Raw genomic sequence first — 7,358 nt, 5'->3', positions numbered from 1 at the left:
ACTCAACGTTAGTGACAAAATGTCTTGATTTCATGCGCCGTATAGTCACAAATTGCTGCTGGAAAGCGTACTACGTCTTTACAAAAGATGACTGAAAATGTTCCTTGCCAACCGGCGGGTATTCAGGGGTGAATGTTGAGCAGTCACATGACATTACAGACTGTTCGTAATTTAACACAGCGAAGTGTCTCGCTGATAGCTTCTCTCAAAGCCTGCAGCTAGAGCTGGATGCACAACTTTTTTTTCAAGACAGCTAATTGTGAGCTGATTTAAATCTTAAAGATGTTTCTTCTCAAAATATTATTGCGGTAGTGCAAATGAAACTGACTCCTGCGCTTATTCCGCGGCCGCCTATGCGACGGATGCACTCTCTTTTGCCGCTAGCAACATGATCACTGTGGCTTCACTCACTCCCGTAGGCGGCTGCGAGGAGCTGCTACTCTAGGAGTTTTATATAACCTCCTTGCTCACTAAGCTTCATTCTTTTCACAGACCGACATCCTGGTGTCAACCGGTACTGCCGCGTGGAGAAGCCAGAGATTAAGCACTGGTTTGATACTTGGCATGTTGCTAAAGGTAAGCACATATCCCGGTTTCAGGCCAATTTAACAATAGCACGCACAAGAATCGCATGAACCACAATTCAGCCTATTCAAGAGGATTACCTGACGAGGCAGACATTTTTTTGCATGATTGATCGCAATGTCTAGATGTCTGCTTAGCTTAAAACCTAAGACAAATAGCATTTTTGCGACATCTGTGCCCAAAATATTGTAAAATATGCTTTGTTGTTGTGGCCAAGGTAATCTCGAACTGTGTGACACACACTTTGAAGGAACTGCAAGCTGGAACGGCGACATATTCCTTAGCACTCATGGAGGCTGCATATCTTGAAAGAGAGTCTAGTCTCAAGATTTCCTACAAACTTCACTACAGGTCTGCTTCAATTTCTCAGTTACAACAGGTGACGTGAAGTGAGTAATTAAAGAGAGTGGATTTTTTTTATTGCCTACCTGTACGTTGCAATGCGATTTATTCTGCAAATTATGCTTGTCTATTGCACAAATGCATCTAAGCAGGTGGAACACTTTCTTATCACAAGTGATCTTTAGAAATGTGTACATACTAAAAGGACAGACGACATGCAGGAATGTGTGTTAGTTTCTTAAAATGAAAATAAATTTGCATAAAGATTGCATTTTATGGTCCAGATTGGTCAATACAGCACCTGGCACTGTTACTTGCTTAGTAAAAACCATCTTGCTCACGCGACAACCCTCGCTTTATGACTGCAGTGTCAGTAAATAAAATATCTAATAACAACTCCTTGTCATATATTCTAGGTCTGAAAAAAAAGCTCCTGGCTGCTAGCCGCACACATCAAGTTATCACACCTTGGATCCAAAGCATCCTAAACCACCTCTACTTGGTGGCTGCCATGGGCCAAGGTGATGGTGAGCTTGTCATCAGCATGTGGAGAAGCCTGCTCAACCACGTCTGCAACAAACACGATGGCCATGATGGGCCCTACAAAAAATGCCTCCATGACTCCCTTGACGACAGGGAATGGTTGAGACCAGGTAAGCACTACTGTAAATTGTATTCTTGCCCTACACAGCGTTTCTTAGTGTGGACATCACATCTTCAGATAAAAAGCTAAAAAGATTTTTAATTTGTTATACGTATCTGTTTCAGCATCACCTGCATTTCTTCGTCTCAAAGCCATTGTCGACAATGTGAGACTACTGAAAGATATCCGCCGGCTCTCTCCTTAGGTGCAAACGTTTTCATTGGAGTCCTTCCACAGCGTGCTGAATCGGTTTGCTCCTAAGTCCAATGCCTTCTGAGTGGACGGAATGCAAGAGAGGTAATTTTAATTTCGACATCTCAGAAATAAGACAAGGGTATAATTCAAACCTCTCGTCATTAGAACGAGGCTCGCTGTGCTGCACATCAATGAGAATGCTGCACGGCACCAAGCACTCACTCAGGATGGAGAGCAGCGGTGGAAGATTAAATCTTCCAAGGCAAGGCGAGGCCACTTCACTGTGACTACAGTGAAAGAGGACCCAAGCTACGGTATGTAACATTTCTCGACAGATTGTAACATACCAACACCTGTGCACGAAATTCTTGCCAACCATAGATCAATTACCCTGCAGTGCGATATTTTCAGCATTTTCGCTGTTTTGTAAAGCTCTAGTGTTGTCAACGAATGTTTTAATAAACCATGGGGTATTATGCCCTGCGGCGGCATTTTTAATGACCTTAGCAGGAAACCAATGAAACTATAAAGATGTGCCAAATCTGGCAAAATCGTACTCACAGGAACTGAGTATATAACAGTTAACCTCTACATATGTACAGTACAGGTTTTTGTTTGACCTAAACATGAATTTGCAGGCTGATAAGGGAAGCTGATCTTTGTGTACAATTTTTTTCTAGCTAGACAAACATGGTGCTATAGATGACCAAGTTTTACGGCTATTGGAAGATGTTTATGCTTGGGCGAGTGCTGCAAATACATGCGTGTTAATCGGAATGTACAAATTCGGGTCAACTCTTATTTCTCTATCCAAATACATGTAAAACTGAGAAGTTCTCTCATTACACAACTGCTGGACCACTTCTACTGAACTCTATTGCACTTGCGAAAAGCAATTTCTGCTGAGCGTCGGAAGCAGAATCCTATTGTATGAATGTATCCTAATGTATAAAAGATAATGCAAAAAAATTGAAAAAATGGTTGCCAACACTTGCGCACAACTTCATACTGATACTGCACCTCTTCATTATGCAGGATACGTTGATGACCTCATGCAAGATGTGCTCGAGCGCAGCGAACATTCTTCATATAAGAGCTTTATGAGCCGTGAAAAGTCTCCACCGTGTCACATGTCACTTGGTTTTGAAAGACCATCAAAGCTCAAAGCCATTGGGAGCTCATCGCACAAAGGCGCACTCGCTTCCCAATGGCATCAACATTAAGCAATAGCAGCTAGACAGCCACCACAGTTTGTGTGAACTGGGCTAATGCACTCAGACAGCCATAAAGAACTTGGCGTGTCCAGAGAGCTTTGGAGACCACATGACAGTACAATTCAAGTGTACACACACATCCGCAATGCAGTCACAATGATTTATTTGAACCACACCAACGCCTCCGTGGTCAAGTATGCACTGGTATGTTGAGAGTACACACATGAAGAGAACCACTCGGCTAAACGAAGTCGGGTAGCCACCTTTCCTTGGGACAGCATGAAAGACTTGGCATTTCAAGGGAGCTTTGCAGACCACTGCATTGGCTGTGTTACATATTTAGGCCAGCAACGCTGCCTGGCGGGCACCACATGACCTGATGCTATATTGCCGCGACCCCCTCTGCATCGAGCCACGATAGTGACGACAAAGACGATCAGATGCCAGCAACGTCGCACATACTTTCCGCAAAGAAATCCTGCAGGCTTGCCCCGACAAAGCCCCCTCACGACACCTCGGCTACACACGGACATTGGCACGAGTCAAAAACAAATATTACTGGCCAAAGCATGCAGCCGATGTGAAGCATTACATCAGAACTTGACTGTCAGTGACGCAATGTACCACCCACTAAACCCGCCGGGCTTTTACACCACGTTGCAGTGCCGGTGTTGCCGTTTGCGCAAATTGGAATGCACCTTCTAGGCCCATTTCTGACATCTGCCAGCAGAAATAAATGTGTCATAGTTGCGACAGACTACCTCACGAGGCACACAGAAGCCAAGGCACTTCCGAGTGACATGGCAGCTGAAGCGGCATAACGTTTCATTGAGAACATTGTCATAAGACATGGTGCTCCAGCTGTCATCATAACAGACAGAGGAACCGCTTTCACAGCTGAGCTTTTGAGAAGTGTGCTCAGGCTCAGCGGCACGGCCCATAGGAGGACAACAGCCTACCATCCTCAAAAAAATGGGCTTACAGAACGACTCAACAAGACCCTCGCTGACATGCTCTGTACGTACGTCAATGTGGAACACAAGAATTGGGACAATATACTGCCATATGTCACATTTTCGTATGATACGACACGGCAGGAAAGAACAAGAACGACGTCGTTCGGTCCTATCCACGGTTGAGAAGTAACGACGATGTTTGATGCTATGCTGCCCCATAATTGTGGCGATACAGAGGATGATGCTACCGATTTTACAGAGCGCGCCGAGGAAGCCATACAGCTCGCGCGTGTCTGAATAACCAGCCAGCAATATTGTCCTTAGAATGGTGTCAGAATTGGGATGCGGGCGGGGTTCCCAGAATATGAGCTAGTATGGACGCATTGCCTCCTTTGGAATGCCTCGTGTCGCCTGAGAACGCAGCAGGCAGCTGGAAGAAGTTTCAGCGATTCCTACTTGAAGGAAACTGGGAAGGGGCGAACAAAGCAGAGAAAGCTGCCATATTACTTCACTTAGCAGGCCAAGAAGTCATTGATGTCTTCAATACCATTCAGTTCGCACCAGCTGAACAGGATGACTACGATGTACTAGTTCACCGGTTCAATGCATACTGCGAACCGCAACGTAACGAAACATTTGAAAAACATGCTTTCTGCGCGCGGATGCAGCATGAGGGTGAACTGTTTGAGCAATCTTCACGCAATGTGCAGCTGGAAGTACAATCATGTAATTTTGGTGAACCGAAGGACTTCATGGTGCGCGACCAGCTTGACTGTGGCACCACGGACAAAAAGCTAAGAGCACGCTTGTTGCACCAAAAGGAACTGACATCAGACAAGGCCACTGATTTCTTCAAGGCGGCTGAGATGCATTAAGCCAGGCTTGTGTTTAGGACCATGACGATACCTCCACTGCCGTTGACGGAATCGCCAAGGGATGAGACATTGTAAAGAAAAGTAGACCTCTGCATTGCTGTTGGTTCTGCGACAGAAGCCACCCACTAAAGTGGTGCCCGGTGTGGGGAAACACTTGTGGAATCTGCCAAAGGCCAAGCCACTTAGCTGCTTGCTGTAGATCGTGCCGAAATGTGCAAGAGGTGGAGCGACCAAACAAGGATACCAAAAAAAACGACTTCCTATTCGTGGCAGTTGAAATAGCCGGCATCTACAGGTTGGTGACTGCAGAGGATGGCAACAAGGGAATCGATGTCAAAGTGGACACAAGAGGTCAGCCGAATCTCTTGCCATTCTCGCTATACCAAAGATTGAAAGCGACCTCTATGTTCGATTAACACTTGCTGATGAGTTTTGGTGTCATACAGCACTTGGGGACAGTTACGTTGACGCTTAAGTGGACTCTGTGCGGAAGCCCACAGTTTACCTATCATGTAGAAAGGGAAACAGGCACTGCTCAGGTTGGCTGCATGCGAAACGTTTTGACTGGTACAGCGTGTTCACAATGTGTCAGCCTGCAGAACCCGAAGCAATTAATCAGTGACAAATTCTTGAAGCGTTCATTGGCACTGGACACTCCAACGCACCGTACTCGATCAATTTGGTGAGACGGCGCTGGACCAGTTTGCTATGCCCGTGAGGAGAGTGCCTCAGCCATTCAGAAAACCATGTGTACTGATGGATGAGCTTGGCCTGACTGTACTCAATGAACCGGCTTCGCACACCAGGATCGGACAGGGAGTGTGCCGCGACACATCCCCCGACCTCTCTGTCTGGTCGGGCGCGGACGTGGTCACTTAGTCGAACTCTTTCGAGGACCTGGGGAGTGAACACAGAATCCTGTGTGTGACCGTGGGAGAGAGTGAAAGCGAGGAGGACGCCTGCCGAAAGGCAAGAATCATGGACTGGGATAGATTCCGGAAAAATAGAGAACGAGACAAGAAGGAGGGCCCGATTGAAGACATCAGCGAATGGTGCAGAGAAACTACTTGCGGACGTAGCGAAAGCCACGATGAGATCGAATGACGGATTGGCGACAAGAATCCCCCAAAGAAGGAGGAGACAGACCGGGAGCTGGGAACGACGACGCTCCCCAACCGTCCAGAGTGGACAGCCGGCTGGCACATCTCCTTGCGGCCAATAAATCCATGCAAACGGAGAGCGAGTAAGCAAAAACTCAAGAGGAAGATACGCAAGATCGCCGAAATCAACCGGGAGATCGAGATGCATTGCGGAGCCTGTGCGAGCAAGAAGGCAGGAGCTGTGTGACACGATGAACGGGAACATGAGCGCGGGACGCACCTGGAAGGTTCTCGGGCACCTGCCGACCGGAAAGCACCAGAACGGCGACCCGTACAGAGGCTGTCGGGCACCAAAATGGGAAGGACAAATCCCGACCTGCTAGGATTCGATATCATGAGGCGGGGGACTGAGGAAACACTGCTACCGGAAAGTAGGGACGCCATACAGATGGAATACATGCCGAGAAACATGCACCCGGCGCATGACGTGGAAAAGACGTAAACGAAGGGCGGCAGCTATCCTCGAGGAGCACGAAAACGAGAAGGACGTCCTTTCGTCGATTGATGCAGCCAGGTACCCGCGGCCCGAGGTAACGTTGATGGCGAAGAGGGACGACCGACCACCATCGCCACTACAACGAAATGTGCGAGACGAACGGGGATGCAAACACCACCATCATACTACTAATACGACCCAAAAACGGCAGCAGCAAACAGCAGCAACATCAACGACACGGCTGGCCGACGGCGGCGGCGGAGACCGCCTTCCCAGGGTCGTAGATACGAAGGGAAGGATTCGAGTCACGGCATCAGCGAGGCTGCCGTCGGCGAAGCAGCGGGAGAGGGATGGCCATAGCCCTCGCGGTACTCACGGAGGACGGAGGATAGCTTGATCATAAGCGACTCCAAATCAGCGATCCGGAACTACACCAAAGGTTGGGTGTCAGCGGGGGTGTGGCGGCATGCTCACCGCCAAAGCCGGGGAATTCATGTCCGGCACGATTACGAACAAGTCCCAATGGTTCCCCGCACACGTCGGGGAGCTGGTACTAAAGAAGACAAAAAGCGCGACGAAAACAATACTAACGTAAACACAACGGCATCCCGCCCAACCACAACGAGCGTGCCCATCTCGTCGCGAGGCAATTACCCGCCGCGACGCGATCACCCAGAGGGCAGCCGCCATGTTGTGCGGAACCCCAGGAGGGAATTACCAACACAACCCAAATCGCGTCGGCGGAGCTGGGGGCCAGGGGGGACGCCGACTGCGATATCGAGGAGGTTCTGGCCTCGTAACGAGAGGTTCTGAACACTACAGGAAAAGAACGTATGACTATCCACAACCCACGGGCAGCTGGACAGGTCCCAGGCAGTCGACATGAGGCGGTTGCAGACGGGCACTTCACCAACCCCTACCACCTGCACCGCCTGTGGCCGGGCTGCACACG

At 48.7% G+C, this 7,358-nt stretch overlaps 1 long non-coding RNA gene across 1 annotated transcript; it reads left to right on the top strand.

The window, feature by feature from the left end:
- The first annotated feature begins 406 nt into the window (after positions 1–406).
- LOC119459650 (uncharacterized) lies at positions 407–1,766 on the top strand. Its single transcript, XR_005193733.2, has 3 exons — positions 407–576; positions 1,344–1,580; positions 1,696–1,766. It is a non-coding gene; the product is annotated as an uncharacterized LOC119459650 (long non-coding RNA).
- The last annotated feature ends 5,592 nt before the right edge of the window (positions 1,767–7,358 follow it).

This window comes from Dermacentor silvarum, chromosome 7 (assembly GCF_013339745.2).
Source record: "Dermacentor silvarum isolate Dsil-2018 chromosome 7, BIME_Dsil_1.4, whole genome shotgun sequence".
Taxonomy (NCBI): Eukaryota; Metazoa; Arthropoda; class Arachnida; order Ixodida; family Ixodidae; genus Dermacentor; species Dermacentor silvarum.
The sequence above is the reverse complement of the archived record's forward strand: the minus strand, read 5'-3'. Positions and strand labels throughout refer to the sequence as shown.